We start from the raw sequence: 22,151 nt of genomic DNA on the forward strand, positions 1-22,151 counted from the left end.
TAAAAGCCATGCCAAATATTGCAGCTCCTTTGCCAATTTTCTTGTCTGTTTTACTTTTAAAGATACGGTAATTGTTGTAGTCTATTGTTTCTGAATCAGTGAATCTGGTCTCTTGGAGAGCAAGGATTTGAATTTTCTGTTTGTTGAGTTCTGTTGTAAGATTATGAAGTTTGCCTGTCTGAATTAGTGTCTGAATGTTAAAAGTGCCAATAAATGTATGGGACTTTCGTGGACGTTTACTAGAGAACTCCGACTTTCTCTGTCGTACGAGCCCAAGCTCCCCAGAATCCGATAGCTTGGTTGTCGCCACAGGGCGAGTGGATTGGCCACCTGGGGTAATATTAATTTTACTTGTACGAATCATACTGCTTGTAATTAAGTTCCAGCTAATGCTGGGTAGTTAGAACCAGGGATTGTTAGTTCCTGGAGCTTGGTGTTCAGCCGCACCTCACATGGTGAACAGACGCTGGCCAGAGTACCGGTGGTTGCCACACAGACGTGTCTGGGCTTTTCAATATGCTTTATCTTGTTGATAATGCTTGCCTCTTCCGCCAGTTCCGCCGTACCGATGATCTTCATCTCCGTCTTCACTACCGTTGAGGTCTTCGCCGTATCCCTGGCAAGGGACCCTCACAAGGTACTATCACCCGGGCCAGGTGATTTATTATTACACCGCCAACCGGTTTCAACCCGACGTAGGGGTCATCTTCTAGCCGTTTACGCTGTGAAATTATAGATATGCGTCAGAAAGACTCCATTATAGAACAGCTAAAATTACGTAAATTTAAAATATGTTACCCATTGGTCGACTGCTGGTAGTGTCAATCCTGTCTACATAACGGCAGGAAACTATGCGAGACTAACACTTCGTATGGACTTAAATAACGGGCTGAGATCACGTGAATAGACGGCAACGCCCCCAGCGGCGATCAACGGCATTTAATACAGTTTATTATATGTAATTACTAGTCACCTTGGTTAAACATAAATTTAAGTGACAGTAAATAACAGAAAACGGAACCATTTCATTTAAATGAGTTACAATTATAGTGTTAATTACAAAATTATAACAAATGTTCTGTAGTCAACTCGTAAAATTCGTAAAAGTATATTACATTGTGTGCCATAATATAAAGTCGAACAATTTGTGACACACAAAACCTGGTGTCGTCTTGTATTATAATATATCTATTCGTACATGTACGTAGAAAACATTTGAGTCAATTTATTAAAACGGCTGCCGTTATGTAGACAGTAGTGACACCACCAGCAGTCGACCAATGGGTAACATATTTTAAATTTACGTAATTTTAGCTGTTGTGTAATGGAGTCTTTCTGACGGATATCTATAATTTCACAGTGTAAATGTCCAGAGGATGACCCCTTCGTCGGGTTGAAACCGGTTGGCGGTATAATAATAATAAATGCGATTAAGACTTTCTGAATAATTGATTAATCATACTAAACGCTGCTTCATCTCCACAACCATGTTGTCCAAAAATCATATCCAGGGACCTGGTCGTTGATTACCATCTCCAGATTGTCCACTAAGAATTTATAAAAGAGGAGCAATAAACGATTTTACATCATTCATTTGGACTCCTTAACCTGAACCCACCTTTCACTAACATGTGGGGGCAGATAAGATATGGAATAAAGCTACCTATCTGCGTCCATGATTTTGAAAGTAATGGGTATTTTGCCACTCGTGTGTGGTGTACAAAAATATAATAAGCTGGGTAACAACAAGTCTACAGACATCCCATAGAACGACGGCCTAACCACCCGGGTGTTCGAAAATTTTACATTCAAAATGATACACAAGGCAGAGAAACCCAAAGTACGTAATTCACATGAAGAATTCATGCTCAGGAACTAATATTTTGCTTTTATTGACATAAAATACTTATACTGACCACACAACAGTAGTTAGTCGTATTAACCTGAAACTGTGCTTCTCCAGTTAAACTATTAAACAGTAATTTGTGTCATCATTCTACTCTTTTCTCGTGGTTTCATACGGATGTTGCATCTTCTGCATGTAAGAAACAACATAGGTTGTTGGTGATTATGTGCTTATCTGTCACTGTAAATAAATGACCTTTATTTGTGAAAGGTAGCGGACTATCTTCTTCTTGATCAGAGAGCAGGAAAGACATTTTGACTCAGTGCTTTCGCTGTGATTAGAGTTCCACCATTAAAGCGTGTGGGACAGTGTCGTTATTACAACTTATCTTGAAATCGCACGTATAAACGTCATAACCTTAAACTGACAGGTACTAAGATGCGACGCGTGTTCTGGAAGATTGGGTTGGACGTCCCGTCGACATCGAGGTCATTAGAGACGGAACATAGGCTCGGATTGTGTCAAAGGTGGGGAAAGGAAATCTGCCGTGCCCTTTCAAAGAAATCGTATCAGCTTTTTTCTTGGAACTATTTGGAGAAGTCATGGACAACGTCAATGTGGATGACCGGACGCGGGTTTGAATCATCGTCCTCCCGAACGCGAGTCCAGTGTGCTAACCACTGCGCCACCTCGTTTGTTGACGTTAAACAGGGAAATAGATCTTGAATGTGAAAGTAAGTTGTACGTTCAACGACGAGATAACGTCTTGCAGTTTGTTCAAGACCAATTATCTGTGCGGCAACCAGATTGTGAAGCCCTGCTGGGTTGGAGGAGAAGCTGTAGTAAACCAGAGTAATTGGCCAGGCGTAACGCGCAATTCACGACCTTGAGTAAACACACCTAGTCAAGGGAACGCTCATGGCCACAGTAAGAGCTCCTACATGAAAGCGTGACGTTATTTGGAAGAGAAACCAAGAAAGTTGACACATGTTCCATTTAATTCACACTTCTTTCTGCTGCCGTACATCTATTTACTAAAGTAATGTTTTAGGAATCGTCTTGCTAGAAGATCTACAGGTCCAGTTTATCTCTTCTTCTTAGCATCTATAGAGTTTCTCAGATATCACGAGCTTTCAAAAGGTATTTCTGAGATCGATGAATTTTTTCGATTGCACTATGGAGAAATGGAAATGTGTTCTTCATTTTCATCTACATCGATCTTTACGGTCCGCTAGCCACCTTCTGGGGTATGACCGATGGCATTTTGTGTGTCACTGTTACCTCTCCCCTTTCCTACTCCAGTTGCGAATGGACCGTGGAAGAAAGATTCTTCGTAAACCTCCGTATGAGCTTCAATCTCCCTTTCTTACTTTACCTTAGTGTTCTTTACCGGAAATGGACGTTGGCGGCAGTAGAATCATTCTGCAGTCGGCTTCAAATGGCGGTTCTCTAAATTTGCTCAATAGCCTTTCTCGAAAATAACGCCGCTTTCCCTCCAGGGATTCCCATTACTTCCCGAAGCATCTCCGTAATACTTGTGTGTTGTTTGAACCTACCGGTAGCAAATGTAGCAACGTGTCTCTCAATTACTTCGATGTCTTCCTTTAACCTGACCTGGCGGGGATCCCAAAAACGCGAGCAGTACTGAAGTTTGCGTCGTAGTAGTGTCCTACATGTGATGTCCCTTACAGATAAACCACACTGTCTACCAATTCTACCAATAAACTGAAGTCGATCATTCACCTTTCCTGCTACAATCCTTAATGCTCGTTCCATTTCATATCGCTTTGCAATGCTACGCCTGCTTATTTGTTCTACTTGACTCAGTCAAGCAACAGACTACTAACTCTGCGTTCGAAAATTACGGCTTTGTTTTTCCTAGTCATCTGCATTCACTTATATTCTTCTAGGTACAGATCTACGTATCTTCATGGTCTTTTCGCAAAATATAAATAGGAGGAAGCAATGTATTGGTTCTAGAATCGTACTCTCTCACAATTTTAATGGTAAACTACAACATGACGCAGAGCGCCACTCTTACACAGTCTGCTGTTGAGTGTTGCATGAGCATCTCCGTGCTGCTTTCGCCCTTTCCAAACAAACCTGTGACGAAAAGCAATAACCTCCTTTGGATCTTCTCAGTATCTTGTGTCAATATCAGGTAAGCGTCCAAGATTGACGAGCAGTACCGAAGTAATCGTCGACCGTCCTGGTGGGAACTAGCGCCGGTCCCCGGCACGAAGCCGCCCGGCGGAATTGTGTCGAGGTCCGGTGAGTCGGCCAGTCTGTGGATGGTTTTTAGGCGGTTTTCCATCTACCTCGGCAAATGCGGGCCGGTTCCCCTTATTCCGCTTCAGCTACACTATGTCGGGGATTGCTGCGCAAACAAGTTCTCCACGTACGCGTACACCACCATTACTCTACCACGCAAACATAGGTGTTCCACTAGTCTGGTGTGAGACGTTCCCTGAGAGGTACACCTGGGGCCGAACTGCACAGTAACCCTGGGTTCGGTGTGGGGCGGTGGAGGGATGAAGTGGACTGCAGTAGTTGTCGTGGAGCTGCGGACCACTGCGGCTGCGGCGGGGACGGAGCCTCTCCGTCGTTTCTAGGCCCCCAATTAACATAACATAACAATCGTCGACCGACAGTTCTATAAGGTACCTACTTCGTGGGCGGCCTACACTTCCTGGAGATTCTTCCAACGAATCTCAGTCCAGCATCTGTCTTCCTTGCGATTACTTTTATGTGGTCGTTCTACTTCACGTTGCTTCGCACACATACCCTTAGGTATTCCATGGATGTGACTGCTTTCAGTGACTTTCCGGCGAATATGTAATCATAATATAACGGCTCTCTTGACCTATTTCTACTTGTTGTCGACATTAGGAAAACTGAAGTATGCTTTCCAAACTTCTCTTTCTATGGGGTTATTCCTGGTTCTCACTCATTTCGAGTTTGACTGTTTTATTCATATCATCGGATGGCTTTTCTGTCTTAGCCTGAAATGGACGTTAAACTCGTGTACGTCAACTGTCCTGCGAGGAGTGGAAATTTTGCGGGTAAAATCTTTGAGAACGTTATGCCGCATCGTTTCTTTCTTCCTCTGCACCAACTCAACATTTGACTTCCACTACAACGCACATCTTAAGAAGTTCTTCAGGGTTAGAATCTGCTAAGAAGTTATTGTCTTGCCTATACATAAATATTTTTAAAGTCCTGGTAACAGTAAAAAATGAGCAGCATACTTATCCTTCACAAATTTGCGCGTTCAAGTTATTTAGTTTCTCTTCTGTCTTCCTCGCACTAGCACATTATCTCTCTCTCACTCTCTCTCTCTATCTCAATTTATCTTTCTCTCTCTCAGTCCATCTCTCTCTCCCCCATTCCCCATTTGAGCTAAATTCTATTGCAATTACTAATTCCGATATCCAACATCCAACCACTAAACCCTTCACGGGATCGTCGGGTAAAACTCATTGGCATCTTTTCATGTCATCCATTCTTACTAAAAGAACAGATACACTAAAGCGCCAAAGAAAGTGGTAGAGGCATGCATATTCAAATACAAAGATATGTAAACAGGCAGAACACGGCGCTGCGGTCGGCAACGCCTGTATAAGACAACAAGTGCCGAGCGTAATTGTTAGAACGGTTACTGCTGCTACAATGGAAGGTTATTAAGTTTGAACGTAGTGGTGTTGTCGGCGCACGAGCGATGGGACACAGCATCTCCGAGATAGCGATGAAGTGGCGACTTTCCCTTACGACCATTTCACGAGTGTACCGTGACTATCAGGAAATCCGGTAAAACATCAAATCTCCGACATTGCTGCGGCAAGAAAAAGATCCTGCAAAAACGGGACCAACGACGACTGAAGAAAATCGTTCAATGTAACAGAAGTGCAACCCTTCCGCAAATTGATGCGGATTTCAATGTTGGGGTATCAACAGATGTCAGCATGCGAACCATTCAATGAAACATCATCGATATGGGCTTTCGGAGTGGAAGCCCCACTCGTGCATCATTGATGACTGCACGACACAAAGTTTTACGTCTCAACTGGGCCCGTAAAAAATGAAATGTCGTGTGGCTAGTGACTCCCGTCGGGTAGACCGTTCGCCTGGTGCAGGTCTTTCAAGTTGACGCCACGACGGCGACCTGCACGTCGATGGGGATGAAATGATGATGATAAGGGCAACACAACACCCAGTCCCTGAGTGGAGAAAATCTCCGACTCAGCCGGGAATCGAACCCGGGACCTTAGGATTGACATTCCGTCACGCTGGCCACTCAGCTACCGGGCCCGTCAACACCTACATTGGACTGTTGACGACTGGAAACGTGTTACCTGATCGGATGAGCCTCGTATCAAATTGTATCGAGCTGATGGACATGTTCGGGTATGGAGACAACCTCATGAATCCACGGACCCAGCATGTCATCAGGGGATTGTTCAAGCGGGTGGAAGCTCTGTAATGGTGTGGGGCGTGTGCAGTTGGAGTGACATGGGACCCCTGGTATGTCTAGATACGACTCTGACAGATGACACGTACGTAACCATCCTGTCTGATCACCTGCATCCATTCACGTCCATTGTGCATTCCTAAGAACTGGGGCAATTCCAGCAGGACAATGCGACGCGCCGCATGACCATAATTGCTACAGCATTCATTTTTGAGCATATCTGGGATGTCTTGCAACGTGCTGTTCAGAAGAGATCTCCACTCCCTCGTACTCTTACGGATTTATGGACAGCCCTGCAAGATTCATGGTGTCAGTTCCCTCCAGCACTACTTCAGACATTAGTTGAGTCTATACCACGTCACGTTGCGGCACTTCTGCGTACTCGCGGGGGTCCTACACGACATTAGGCAGTTGTACCAGCTTGTTTGACTCTTCGGTGTATAACGATGTCAGTAGCAAAAATAAACAAACAAGTGATTATATTTTAAGATATTTCTCTATCACTAACATTTGAAACTGATAGATACAATACATAATCAAATAGCAGTTACGTCGTCCACAAGAACAAACTCTTCACAATAAAAGCACTTTTACTAGACTCTCGCGAAAATACAGACGGAGCTCAATTACCTGCCTCACAGAAATAAAAAATGGTTCAAATGGCTATAAGCACTATGGGACTTAACATCCGGGATCATCAGTCCCCTAGACTTATAATTACTTGAACCTAACCTAAGGACATCACAGACATCCATGCCCGAGGCAGGATTCGAACCTGTGACCGCAGCAGCAGCGCGGTTCCGGACTCAAGCGCCTAAAGTGCTCGGCCACAGCGGCCGGGTCACAGAAATTGTTTTTGCTTATGCTCTACTCTTAATTTACATCCGTCGGTAAATAAGTAAGTTCCATAAATCAGAAGGGTTAATTGATAAGTAGTTGCAGAACACGGGAAACGAACTGGGAACCCGCATGACGCCTGCCGCCAACAACAGTCGCTACAACAAGGCGGACAGCAGCCAGAAAGTCGGAACATTGAGTTGGATACATTGCAAACCAGCATGCAGAAAGCCACAAACTAGAATGAAGTGAACTAGGTGCTTCAGCGCAACCACAAAAAAGAAAATAGGAGTGACCCGTCCTTTATTCTGTACCTAAGGAAAGATTATGCAGGGGGTTTCTCATTCAGAATTCGGATCTCGATGTCGATCGTTGGTGAGAAGATTGTGTTGCGTTTTCTGTAAGAAGGAGAAACGCGTACTAGCACGTGTCGGAATTCGCCAATGGCCTATCGACAGTGTGATTTATCATTCCACAGTATTGCCACTTGTGTCGATTGGGATTCTGTGATTGTCAGTCTCAATGGATCCCTGAAACTAGCGCCAAAAACAACAGAAGTTATTTGCTATTGTTCCTGATGCTGCAATTTTAATGATAAACAGCGTCGCTGAATGACGAAAGAATTGCTGCTATTGGTCCCAAAGTATGTTACCGACTGCAGCGAGTGGCCAACAGATATGAAGGTAATCTCGAAAGTGTCTGAATGTAGAACGACATGTCTTTATCATCAGTTATATTCTGGGGATGGCAGTAGTAGCGCTACGTCCTATGTCTTGGATGGGAGTATGTATCGGCTCCGCCAACAAAAGCACGGAGCACGCCGCAACCCAACTCCAGCAAAAACTGCCCAACTCCCCGGGGGTGCTTCACCCTCGTAATGAGAGTGACCCATGCCTACAAACAGGAACTGACAAAGGGAGGCCACGATGTTCCGATCACGGATTTACTTCAAACTTTAGCCCATTAGGACGATGTAATTTACGTGTTGTAGGAAGTTCTACTGAGGCAAGTCCAAGAAATTACAAGCGAAGTTTTACCTATCAAATATACAGCATTGTGCAGCGACTCTGAGACTGAAGCGGTGGCAGTCAAGAGCGTAGCGTTCAAACTCCGTAATCAGTGGCTCTCTAGATCGAGTCCCTATCATCCTTTATCCATTTTTCTGCAACATCCTATTACTTCATATATACGTCGGCAATATAATAAAAACATGTGCATTTACACAAACGTTTATTGATTTTCCACTTAATTTGTCTGTTTACTAATTTTAATATTACAATAAATATTTTTTTAACTGACGACAAATAAACGACCAAACGTATAAAGTTTAATTGAATATGTTTCCTATAGCAATTTGCGAAATCAATTATACCTGCAATCAGGTAAGGGACTCTGAACTGCTTTGCACATGGACACTTCGAACTGCAGAGACAGTGACAGGGCCCGTTCGGCAGTTAACTTCCGTAGCAGTGATATCTGGTTGATTTAGTAAGAACGAATAGCGTACATGCAAAATTTTTGAAAATTGTGTTATGCAAGTACACATGGTTTTGATTATATTACTTTAAAATGTCATATAGACGAAAAAAATATGACCAGCGTTGAAGAGTACACATTTAAAAAACAAACAAAGAAAAAGAGCGGGTCTTTATCTACCCATCGATCCGCCGATTACGGATCTTGAATGCTAACCACTTGACCGCCGCCCTCTCGTCCTGAAAGTCACAACGCACCAGCACATATTCAACGCATAAAACATCTCTTGCGACTGTCTTGACTTGTCTAAACAATAAGTCTTACTAGCTACACATTATGTCGTTCTAATGGACTAATAAAAGTGTTCCAAGTTTGAAGTGAAGCCGTGATCGCCGGCCGATGTGGCCGAGTGGTTCCAGTCTGGAACCGCGCGACCACTACGGTCGCAGCATCGAATCCTGCCTCGGGCATGGATGTGTGTGATGTCCTTAGGTTAGTTAGGTATAAGTAGTTCTAATTTCTAGGGGACTGATGACCTCAGATGTTCAGTCCCATTGTGCTTAGAGCCATTTGAACCACTTGAATCCGTGATCTGAAGGTCGTGGCCTAGCGATAGAAATGCAAAGCTTTCCTCCCAAACGCGCATGTCCAGTGCACTCAAGAAAATAACAACGAAATAGTGCTAGAAAATGAAACAATATAACGTGGTGATGTGTGACAATCACGTCTCTGTTCATTTGGTATCCTATGTGCGTGTATGATTTGGGCTGGTGCTTGAGTTCGTATCATTTCTCCGCAAGTTCACAATAGATACACGTAACAGATAACTTAATCGCCAATAATATATTCTCTTTCACTGTTTACAACAGTCTGCCACCGCTCGGGTAACTTGTCAATTTCGTGACTGTAGATAGCACGTGGATTTGAGCCGAAGAACTCGGCGAACCATGTCGGGAGCGTATATTCATCCGGAAAAGGAAGTTATTGAAGGCTGTGCTGTTCGATAGAGAGCGGAGAAGGTGAAAAGCTGAGGACATAAGATCAGGTGCACAAGGTGGGTGCGGAATGACTTCCACCCAAACTCCCTTATACCGTTTTTTGTCAGTCTAGCAAAATGCGGGTGGACGTTATCGTGGGGATAGTATCACTTCACGCAGTCTCCCTGGTCGTTGTTCTGCGACTGCGTCTGCAAGACGTCTCAGTTGTTAACAATAAATGTCAACACTGATGGTTACACCTCGGGGAAGCAATTCCACCAAATGCATAGCATTAGCCTTTGTGGCTGCACTCAAGTCTTTGTATGAGAAGTTGCTGCTTTATTTGAGCTCAACCACCCCTTTATTTTCCTTATATTAGCATGAAAACGCCATTTATTGTCACCAGTAACGATACGGGATAGCAAATGATCGGTGTTGTTAACGAGCCAACTGATGACGAACAAGCAGAGATGCACGTATGGCCACCAGCTGATATTTGTAATTTTGGCTGAGACCATGCAGTACCAATACACCAAAATTTGAACCTTCCCACTTCCATACAAATGTCGCACGATGGTGGAACGATCACAGTTCATCACGTCTGCCAGGTCTCGAGTACACTGACGTAGTTCATTGTAGACTAATGCTTTTAAACGATATTCATCGTACCCCGGAGGTCTTCATGAACGCGGAGGGATACCAATGTCAAAATAGTACTCCTTAAAACGAGAAAACCATTTTCTCGCCGTGTTCTGTTCGGTAGCATTATTCCCATGCAGGGCGCAAATGTTTCTGGCTGCCTCCGCCGCTGTCACTCATCTAGTGATCTCAAACAGAAGAAAGATCAGAAAGGTTTCGATTCCTCCATTTGGCACTCGATTTCTAGCGTCCAGAGCCCCACTCGGTGTCTGCAAATGTCAAAGTGACAACATGTACACTCAAATAGCAGCAGTAATCTACGAATAAAAAACGATAATCGATAAACAAACTCACAGCAACCAGAAAATCAACATGAAAAACAAAAATGTTTACAAACGTATGCACCAACTAATAATATAAGAAGATCATTTGAGGTATCCTGGAATGGATGGACAGTGTCCTTAATGTGAGTGGCTACTGCTGATTTATCATAATTTTCTGTGTGGTAGGCATTTTGTGTTCATTGTATCTTTTTTCGTAGTCTCTCCCAGTTAGGACAACACAAAGCAAATTATTCTCATCACACATGCGATTGATGTACATTTAAAAGTAATGCACACGATGATTGTAGCATGCTGCCAAAACGTGTTGTGCTAACAAATATTGATAAAAAGTGAACTAAGTCAATTGAAGTTTAAATAGGTGATATTTCGTTAATTGCTATTGTCCAAGTGTCGCAATTTTAATAGTCAGTAGTGTAGTAGACGTGATCGCGCGTGCTGCTGCAGCCGCACCGCCGCGGCCACTGTAGTAACAGACACCAGCACTTTCTTACTGGCAGCCGGAAGGCTTAAAGGCTTTGGATCTGGCACAGTACCGTCTCCTGTTCATGTCCGTTGAAACGGTCTGGTAGAGAACTTTTGCCTGTAAGAGTGACAATCACTAGAGAAAGTAAAAGCTTTATATACAGAGTGATTTTTTTTCACCGTGTACAAACTCTAGGAATTAATCGATGAGAGGATGTGGAACATGAAAGGTCTAATGAAATCGGCCAGGGTGCACCCAACAGTGTCAAAGGCAGCAGGAATACGCTGCTCCAGTGTCTCTACATCTAGAATGGGCTCTGCATACACGATACTTTTGAGATGGCCCCAAAACCAGAAATCGCACGGCTTGAGATCCGGTGGGCGAGCAGGGCATGCAAGTGGCTCTAAGCCCTATAAGTACTATAGGACTTAACATCTGAGGTCATCAGTCCCCTAGACTTAAAACTACGTAAGCCTAACTAACCTAAGGACATCACACACATCCATGCCAGAGGCAGGATTCGATCCTGCGACCGTAGCAGCTGCGCGGTTCCGGACTGAAGCGCCTAGAACCGCTTAGCCACATCGGCCTTCATGCAAATGGACCCCCTCGTCCGATCAGTCGACCAGTGAAGACTCGATTGGGGTGCGTCTGGACGTTAACGGCCAAGGGAGCTGGAACACCATCATGTAGCAGCCATATTTCGAATCATCGATGGCACTTCTTCCAGCAGGGGAGGCAATGTCATCAGCAAGAAACGCCGATAGTTCCGGCCTGTTAGGGAACGTGGAAGGAATACTTGTACCAAAATACAGTCACCAGTTATCCCGGCACACACATTCCGGCTGCACCGATGCCGATGACTCGCTGCCACCATACCATGGTCTTCTGCATATTATCCCACAGACGACTGTTATGAAAGTTGAAGATACGATGGCTGTCCAGAAAGTAAGTTCCGGTTGATCGCGAAACGGAAACCACAGTGAAAATCAGAAATGTTTTATTTGTAACAGTTAGCTACACCTTCCAGCTACTTCTGTACGTAGTCGCCCTTCTGACTTAGACAGCCGGCCGAAGTGGCCGTGCGCTTCTAGGCGCTGCAGTCTGGAACTGCGGGACCGCTACGGTTGTAGGTTCGAATCCTGCCTCGGGCATGGATGTGTGTGATGTCCTTAGGTTAGTTAGGTTAAACTAGTTCTAAGTTCTAGGGGACAAATGGCCTCAGAAGTTGTGTCCCATAGTGCTCAGAGCCATTTGAACCATTTTTTGACTTAGACATTTGTCGTAGCGTTGTACCAACTTTCCAATACCCCCATCATAGAAGACAGCCGCCAGTGCTTGCCACCAATTCTCTACGCTGGCCTACAGCTCGTTGACTATGCCAAAATGTTGTCTTCATAGCCAGCGGTTCATGTGAGCAGAGATGAAACTCAGAGAGGGACAATTACGGGCTGTATTGTTGGTAATCAAACATTTCCAATTGAAAACGATGAAGGAGCATCTTCATTGCCTGTGCAGAATGCGGCTGAGAATTGTCTTGAAGAAGAAACCGCACGACAGTGATGTAATGTTGGCTGCATAGCTTCAGGCGAAATTTCTCACCAGGCCCTCGTACTTGGCGGGAGAAAGTATTCTCTAGACATTACGCGCTCACTATGGGCTCAGAAATGAGAAGAACGACGTGATATTATCTAGGGTCATACTATAGACACTGACCAACACATTTGTGCTAAGCTTTATCGGATTTTCATAGTCGTTTCCATTTCGCGACCGATCGGAACTTACTTTCTGGACACCTCTCGTACCAATCCCGCGTAAAGTGGCCTAATCTGTGAACAGTATTGATGACACAGATCCCGGGATCGTGGTTGTCTGGTGAAGAAACCAGTGACAAAACTTGTCTCGATGTGGGAAGGCTGTCGCTAGTAAGCCCTGTACACGCTGCAAATGATAAGTGCAGTAACAATTGTTATGGAGAATGTTCCACTCGCTCTTCTGGCTTACCCTGTACTGGTGGGCCAACTGCCTGGTATTGACATGGCGGTCACCTTCCACAGTGTTAATCAGATTCTTCTCCAAGTCTGACGTCCGAACATTTCGGTACGTAATTCATGAAATCCTGCTTCCTGAAACGACCCTGTCTCAAAGGGTGAAACACTGTTGCAAGCATTGAATGCTGTGGTCGTTATCGACGGAGATATGTCTCCTGATACAACCTTGCTGCTCGACGCCCGTTGCACCAACGCCGTTTTGTTTTGTTGTGATTTATGGCGCAAAAAACAACTGGGGTCATATGTGCCCAAGTCAAAACTATAGAACATGAACACAGAGAGGAGTTAAACGACTATACGTCAGTCCCAGTGGACAGAATAGGAGACAGCTAAAAACAGGCACGTGGAAAAAGGGCTAAAAAGGACACCATACAGAAATGGAGGTCCAAAACCAAAAATTAAATGGCCTTCGCCATATTGCTTCGGCGGGTAAAAAGTAAAACGCGGTCGACAGCCCGCGCGTCATTCGCTAAAACGGCTGATAAATAAGACGGCAAACCCAAGCTGGAACGTAAATTGTTAAAAAAAGGGCATTCCAGCAGGAAGTGGCGGGTAGTTAAAATTTGGACCCAATGTGGACAAAGTGATGGGGTAGCGCCACTTAGCAAATGATGATAGCCAAAAAGGCGGTGCCCAATACCAGCCGAGTTGAAATAATCTCCTCCCGGCGGGATGACCGAGAGAAGGTCGTCCAAGGCGCTGGGAGAGGATTAATAAGCCGAACCTTTTTCCCCTGAAGTGAGGACCATTGGCGATGCCAAAGGGACACCACCTCCTGACAGACGGCAACGCAGAGACCATGGAGGGGCGGCCGGGCTAGCCGCGCGGTCTGGGGCCACCTTGTCACGGTCCGCGAGGCTCGCCCCGTCGTAGCTTCGAGTCCTCCCTCGGGCACGGGTGTGTGTTTTGTCATTAGCGTAAGTTAGTTTAAGAGGTTAAGTAGTGTGTAAGCTTAGGGACCGATGACCTCAGCAGTTTGGTCCCATAGGACTTCACCAATTTAGCCGCGCGGGTTTAGCCGAGCGGTCTAGGTCGCTGCAGTCATGGACTATGCGTCTGGTCCTGGCGGAGGTTCGAGTCCTCTCTCGGGCATGGATGTGTGTGTTTGTCCTTAGGATAATTTAGGTTAAGTAGTGTTTAAGCTTAGGGACTGATGACCTTAGCAGGTAAGTCCCATAGGATTTCAAACACATTTGACCATTTGAACTTCACCAATTTCATAATTTCATCGGAGGTACTCGCGGGGTGAGGTATGAGGACTGCAGCCTTGGCAGCAGCGTCAGCAGCCTCGTTTCCTGGCAGACCTACGTGACCAGGAACCCACAGAAACATCACACTGGCTCCACGAAGAGAGAGCAAGTGACAGTTTTTCTGGACCCGCTGCTCTAAGGGATGAGCAGTGTGCAGCGCACATAGCCTTTAGAGGACACTGATGCAGTCTGAGCAGAGGACACAATTGGAAAGGCTGTATCGCCGAATGTACTCCTTGGCCTGATACAAGAAGAAAAGTTCGGCTGTAAATACTGAGGAGTGTGCCGGAAGCCGAAAACGAGACACGGTTGCCAATGACGAAGACACACCCGACTGCACACTCCGCTGCAGAGTGAAAATCTCATTCTGGAAACATCCCCCAGGCTGTGGCTAAGCCATGTCCCCGCAGTATCCTTTCTTTCAGGAGTGCTAGTTCTGCTAGGTTCGCAGGAGAGCTTCTGTAAAGTTTGGAAGGTAGGAGACGAGATACTGGCAGAAGTAAAGCTGTGAGAACCGGGCGTGAGTCGTGCTTCGGTAGCTCAGATGGTATGCCGGCACGGTAGCTCAGCGTGTTTGGTCAGAGGATTTAGCTACCCTCTGTAATAAAAAAAACTGAGTGAACGGATCAACGAACAACCTGAACGGGTGTCATCGGACGTCCGCCACGAACCAATTCAACGAACAATATAGAACAAATTGAAATTAAAAAACAAACAAAAAAAAGGATGGTAGAGCACTTGCCCGCGAAAGGCAAAGGTCCCGAGTTCGAGTCTCGGTCGGGCACACAGTTTTAATCTGCCAGGAAGTTTCATATCAGCGCACACTCCGCTGCAGAGTGAAAATCTCATTCTGGAAGTAATACAGTAGTTGACAAAGTTTGTGACTGGTAGCGGCAATTTACAGTCGAAAAATAGTCAAAATGTTTTCAAACTCAATTTTTGTGCTAACACGCACCACGAGACGCACGTTAGGAAGAAGTGTTGCAGTTCTCACGACGTATTCCATAACCGATAAAATTATTAATTTCATCCAGAGAGCAAATTGTGATAGCGTCGAGTGATAATACGAAATTGTTTTTACTGTCTCTTGGGCCACTTTAATATACACTATCCGGTTAAAAGTATCCAGAAACTCCAATTTAATTCTCAGTTAACTACTAGATATCGCGAGAGGTGGACCAGCCTTTATAAAAGGAGGCGGGGACTATTGTGTTGTCACTAGAGAGGCAGTAACAGCAGAATGGGTCTGTCAGGAGAGCTGAGTGACTGAAGACGTGGACTGCTCATTGGATGTCACCTGAGTAACGTATCTATCATGAACATTTCAAACGTTTTAAGGTTAGTCAACTAGACTGCTGGTGATGTGACTGTCAAATAGGAACATGAAGGAACAACTACACCTAACCCAACACCAAGTAAACCTCATCGACACCGCGAGTATCGCGGAGTGTGGCTGCGAAAACTAGCATGAGATCAGCGGAAGGAGGCACTCCTGAGTTCCAAACTGCTACCACCAGTCCTGGTAGCACAGCGACTGTGCATAGGGAGCTAGAAATAATGGGGTATAATGATTGAGCAGCTCATTGTAAGCCACACATTCCTGAAGTCACTGTTAAATGATGCTTGAGGTTGTGTAAGGAGTTACGTCACTGGACGTGGGTGGCTGGACATGAGTGATCTGGGGTGACGAATCACGCTACAGTCTGGTGAGTAGGTTCTGGTTTTGTGAATGCCTGTAGAACGTTATCTGTGTAGTGCCAACAGTGACGTACGAAGGACATGGTGTCCCGGCATGAGGCCGTTTTTGGTGGTTAGGCTGTGATCACCTGATTACTCATAAGAAAAAGCTAAATGCGGAAGGATGTGGACACATTCTATGGCATTGTCTACTGCGCGGAGCGAAGGGACATTTCGGACATGATGTTTGTATCACAACGACGGTGCATGCTGTCAAAAAAGTAACATTTGCGAGACAATTATTTGTGGACAATAACATCTCTGAAATGGACTAGATTGCTTAGAGTCCCGCCCTAAACCCCATGGAACACCTTTTGGACGAGTTAGAACGTTGACTTCGCTCTACACCCCGCCATCTAACAAAGTACCTTCTTTGTTTTCGCTCTTGAGGAAGACAGACCTGCGACCATACATTATGCTCTTGTTTTTGTACAATCAGCTGATGGTACAGGTTCGATACAACTAAGCAACATTCTAGGATGGGGCCCATGAAAGCTGTTTAAGCCGTCTCCTTTGTAGACTAATTACATTTCCCCGGTAACCTATTAAAGAACCGCAATTTATCCCCTCTTTTACCTATGACTGAGTCTATGATTATTCCGTTTTATATCGCTACAAAAAATCTTGACACCAAAGGATCTGTAAGGGGTGACCGATTGCATCTGTGACACACTGACATTGTACAGGGTTATTATTTTTCGTTTTCAGAAGTGCTCAGTTTAATACTGCTGGACATTAGTTTGAAATCTCATCAAGTTCCAGCTGATATATGTGAAAAACTACACATCGGATTACAAAAGGGTTGTATAACAATTGTTCGTCTCGAAGGGGGACATCCAATGACACTACATTCGACCCCCTGCCCCATCCTCAGCGTATAGGAGGAGGGGCAAGTTGGAAATGTTCACTAGGAACCCTCAATCTTTATTACAGATTCGTATTCTGTGGGAAAAAGTACGTAACTTTGGGATGGAAAAGTTTTATCGTTGTGGTACAGATGGAGTTATAATCGAGGCAAATGAAAATGGGTTACAATCCGTTGACATCCAATGACACTACATTCGAACACCTGCCCCATCCTCAGCGTATAGGATGGGGGGCAACTTTGAAATGTTGATTAGGAACGCTCAATTTTTATTACAGATTCGAATTCTCTGGGAAAAAGTAGGTAACTTTTGGATGGAAAAGTTTCATCGCTGTGGTATAGATGAAGTTGTAATCGACACAAATGAAAATGTGTTACAATCCGTTGAAAGGTGGTAGTATCTCTGGAAATTACCCAATAGATTAGGATCCCAGCAGGGTAGAAGGGCGGTATTCTTGCTTTTTGTAATGATACACCGGTGTTTTATATCAAATAAACGTGATTCTCCAGACCATAAAACATAACGGTGTCCACGTTGTTGGTGTAATTATCTTCAGAGATGGCGCCGAAGTGGGAAGCGGTGGGAACAGGTCATTGGTTTGTTTGTCAATGCAGTAACTACTACATTTAGCGTAACCCAGGAGTAACGTCATGGACGTGTAGAGTTTTTTTGCCTTTGGGGAGCTTCTTTAATGTGAATCCCCTTGTCTCTCATCGTCGGGGTGCGTGTCTTAGGTGAGTCTCTTTGCCTCTAATTGCTGCGGTGCTTGCAAGTAACAAACAATCTGTTGGGGTGCTAGTTTTATGTGAGATGTGAGTCCCCATGCCTCTCACCGAAATGATTGTTTTAGATGAGACCCTATGCCTCTCACGATTGGGGTGCTTTTTTCAGGTGAATCCCCTAGCCCCTCACCATCGAAGTGCTTGTTTTAGGCGAGTCCCCTTGGTTCTCACCCACTGTACATACCAACTAACTGCATCGCGCTTTACTACTGTGTACCGCTATTGTCGTCCAACTGCAAAAGACAGTGTAACCCAAATTTCCACGTCTCCATTACACTCCACATACTACGAAACTCTTCGCCAAACCAGGCACTGACCCATAGAGACGACTTTTCCGTTGTTTGCTGCAATACATATTGCAGTCTTATTTCTGAAAGACTATTCTACATCTCTATGTCTCTTCACTAATTTTTGCACATTCAGTGATAATTCGCTGCCACATATTTGCAGGGGTTGTTGGTACATCCGCGTGACATTTCTTTTTTAGCGTTCCCCACAGGTAAAAATCGGGAAGCGTCGAATCGGGTGAACACGCAGGCCACTCATGATGACCTCCTCGCCCAAGCCATCAACCAGGATAATCTTGGTTCAGAACTTCGCGAGATATTCATGAATAATGCTTTTGACAGCCATCTTGTTGAAACCACTTGTCCATTTTTGTTTGAAGCGGGACATTTTCTAGTAATATTTGCAAAATATTATCTAAAAAGTCGCCATACATTCGATCGCTGTGGAGTATGGGCCAGTTATCCGGGTACCAAACACACTGCATCTAACATTAACGCTCAGTGGACGTTGGAATTCGACTTGCCTTAACCAGTGGAGATTCTCCGCTGCCCAATAATGCATACTATGCCGGTTCACGTAACCACGACCTGTAAACGTTCCTTCGTCAGAGAACAGTACCTTCGAACGAAAATCATCATTGACTGCTTATTGTTGTTGTATCCTATTGCAAAACTTCAAGCGGCTTTGAAAGTCGCCACTGTATGGTTTGATGCAACGACAGGTGTGAATGTATAGCATTTGTGTTCATTTAGTATGCACAGAACACTTCATCGCGAAATTTCTGCACCACGTGAGATTTGCCGAGATGTGAGGATATATAGTAGTTACAGCTCAAATATACACTGCGACATTTTCGTTCGTTGCAGGCCGTCGTCGGATAAAATTGTTCTATACAAAAGTTACACACTTTTTTCCAGAGATTCCAAATCAGCAATAAAAACTGGGGAGTCTTATCGAAGATTTCAAAATTGATCCCCTCCAACTCACTAGGGGTGGGTGGGGCATGGTGGTGAGTGTATTGTCACTGGATGTCCCCTTTCGAGACAAAAAACTTTTAGTACAACCTTTTTTTTCATCCAGGGTGTAGTGTTCCAGATATTTTTCCAGATATTTCCACAGACTGTTTTAACTGCCCCATCCTATATATATAGCATATTTCAGTCCGAAGTTCATTCTAGATAACTGTGTGATCTGCGAAAGTCTGAGGTTACTCTTAATATTATCTGCCACGTCATTAATACACAATATGAACACCAAGTAATACACTACCTTGGGGGACGCTTGAAGTTATTTCCACATCTGTAAATAAATCTCCATGCAAAGCTGCGTACTTCCTTCCAATAAATCCCCAATGCAGTAAAACATCTGGTTTGATACTCCACGATATCTTACTTTCATTAATAAGCCTTGGTGAGGTACTGCGTCAAATGTTTTGCAAACGTCAAGGAATACCACATCTGCCTATCTTGATTCATGTGTTTCAGGATGTCACGTGAGAAAGCTCATGTTGGGTTTCTCATGTCCGATGTTTCAGTATCCGTGCTCGTTGGCGTTGTGTTCGAGTTACCGTAATATGTTTCGACTCAAAATACGTTCTAAGATGGTGCAAAAAATGGATATCAAGGATGCTGGACGGTACTTTTGTGGATCACGTCTGCTACCATTACTGAAGTCAAGTATGATCCGTACTTTCTTCCGATCGCTTGACACAGTTTTTGTTCGATTAATCTATAATACATTATAGTAAAGAAATGCTTAATTCTCCCGCGAATTCGATATTGTCTGGGAATGAACAAGGATTGGAAATAAGAAAGCACCAAAATTATTGAGATTATTATAACAAAATAAAGAAACGTGATTGCTGCAATAATTCCTTTAAAAGATCTTTAGAATACGATGTTCATGTTGATAATTATAGTAATACAGGCGTACAGAAACAACGCGAGCAATGAGTACTTGAACATAAGAGGAGATGCTAGCCAAGCCTGCAGGTTGCACTTCAGTATTTTAACACTAACGGCACCTGTGGAATGTCGTCAATACATTGCAGGTGTCTCTCGTGATAGTCAGAACAGTATTCTGTGTAGTAGTGAGTGCATTACGTCGCTGCTAAGTGATTTCCAACGCGGCAAAATTCTTGATTCCCGTATTTTGGGAGCTTCGGTAAACAAGGTAGCCGAACTGCATGGTGCTTCAAGAGGATCCACATGGAAGATTTATACTGCAAAACAGAGAAAGTGGAAAAATATCGTCCACTAAATCACAACGTGGACGAAAACGTGTGTTATGTGATCCTGACTAAGGGTTACTGAAGAGAACTGTGACAAAAATAAGAGGACGCCTCCATCAAAACGCACTGCAGAGCTGGATGTCTCTCTCGCCAAACATGTAAGAACCAAAGCAACACGAAGTGGCCTTCATAAGCAGCGAATTACAGGGCAAGTTTAATTCCAAAACCACTCATCAGTGATGCAAGTGCCAGTAACAAGAAAAGATATCGCTGGAGTCATAATACATGGACTGTGGAGCAACGGGAGAAAGTCGACTGACCGGAAGAGCTTCGTTTCTCTTCTTTTTTTTTCAACTTCTACACCTACATCTACATTTATACTCCGCATGCCACCCAACGGTGTGTGGCGGAGGGCACTTTACGTGCCACTGTCATTACCTCCCTTTCCTGTTCCAGTCGCGTATGGTTCGCGGGAAGAACGACTGCCGGAAAGCCTCCGTGCGCGCTCGAAACACTCTAATTGTACATTCGTGATCTCCTCGGGAGGTATAAGTAGGGGGAAGCAATATATTCGGTACCTCATCCAGAAACCCACCATCTCGAAAACTGGACAGCAAGCTATACCGCGATGCAGAGCGCCTCTCTTGCAGAGTCTGCCACTTGAGTTTGATAAACATCTCCGTAACGCTATCACGGTTACCAAATAACCCTGTGACGAAACGCGCCCCTCTTCTTTGGATCTTCTCTACCTCCTACGTCAACCCGACCTGGTACGAATCCCACACTGATGAGCAATAGTCAAGCAAAGGTCGAACGAGAGTTTTGTAAGCCACCTCCTTTGTTGATGGACTACATTGTCTAAGGACTCTCCCAATGAATCTCAACCTGGCAAGACTTACCAACAATTAATTTTATATGATCATTCCACTTCGAATCGTTCCGTACGCATACTCCCAGATATTTTACAGAAGTAACTGCTACCAGTGTTTGTTCCGCTATCATATAATCATGCAGTAAAGGATACTTCTTTCTATGTATTCGCAGTACATGACATTTGTCTATGTTAAGGGTCAGTTGCCACTCCCTGCACCAAGTGCCTATCCGCTGCAGATCTTGCTGCATTTTGCTGCAATTTTCTAATGCTGCATCTTCTCTGTATACTACAGCTGTTATATCCTAGCCAGTAATGCCACTCGAGCCCGCTGCCAAAAGGTTGGCAGCATCAAAGTCCGGACGCCGTCCGCATAAGCAGCGCCAGCGAGACAGGAAATCGCCGCAAGTCTGCGCGCGCCACCGCTGGCTTCTGGGTTCTTAAGCGCTGGAGTCGCGAGCGCTAGGACAGTTCTGTATTCGCCGCTCAGTTGTATACTCGCCACCGAATTATGTACTTGCTAGTCAGTTGTGTGTTCATCGCAGCAGAGTTGTTGTTTGTCGTCAGCCGACGCTGACCTAGCCGCTCCGACTCGAACTAGACAGACTACTGTGTTTCTGTATCTTCGTTAATAAAGATAAGTACCGACTTTTATTTAATCAGAGTGTTTGGGTTTTCATCTTTCTGTTCACTGTTCCAGCGGACCGGTCGGCCCGCTATTAAAAGTGTGGCGGTGACTTCGTAAGCCGTTTCTACAGCGAATTGCTTGTCGCTACGAACACCGCCACAAAAACAGCATCATCCGCGAAAAGCCGCATGGAACTTCCCACACTATCTACTAGGCGAAGTTAACGTCCCGTGGAACGTGGCGTGGTTTCGGTGATGATTTGGGCAGTCGGGTCGTGGTATTGTGCGGGCCCCTTGGTGATTCTGCAATGTCGCATTCCTGCCAAGGATTTTGAGGCCATTGTGACTGATCACGTTTGTTCCCCAATGGCGATGCTGTGTTCCAGGACGACACAGCCT

General features: G+C 44.7%; 1 protein-coding gene across 2 annotated transcripts in view; it reads left to right on the forward strand.

The window, feature by feature from the left end:
- Positions 1 to 22,151, forward strand: part of LOC124544982 (fatty acid-binding protein, muscle-like) — a 98,905-nt gene that overhangs the window by 40,554 nt on the left and 36,200 nt on the right. The gene's annotated exons all lie outside the window — the stretch shown is intronic.

Source organism: Schistocerca americana, chromosome 8 (genome assembly GCF_021461395.2).
Source record: "Schistocerca americana isolate TAMUIC-IGC-003095 chromosome 8, iqSchAmer2.1, whole genome shotgun sequence".
NCBI lineage: Eukaryota > Metazoa > Arthropoda > Insecta > Orthoptera > Acrididae > Schistocerca > Schistocerca americana.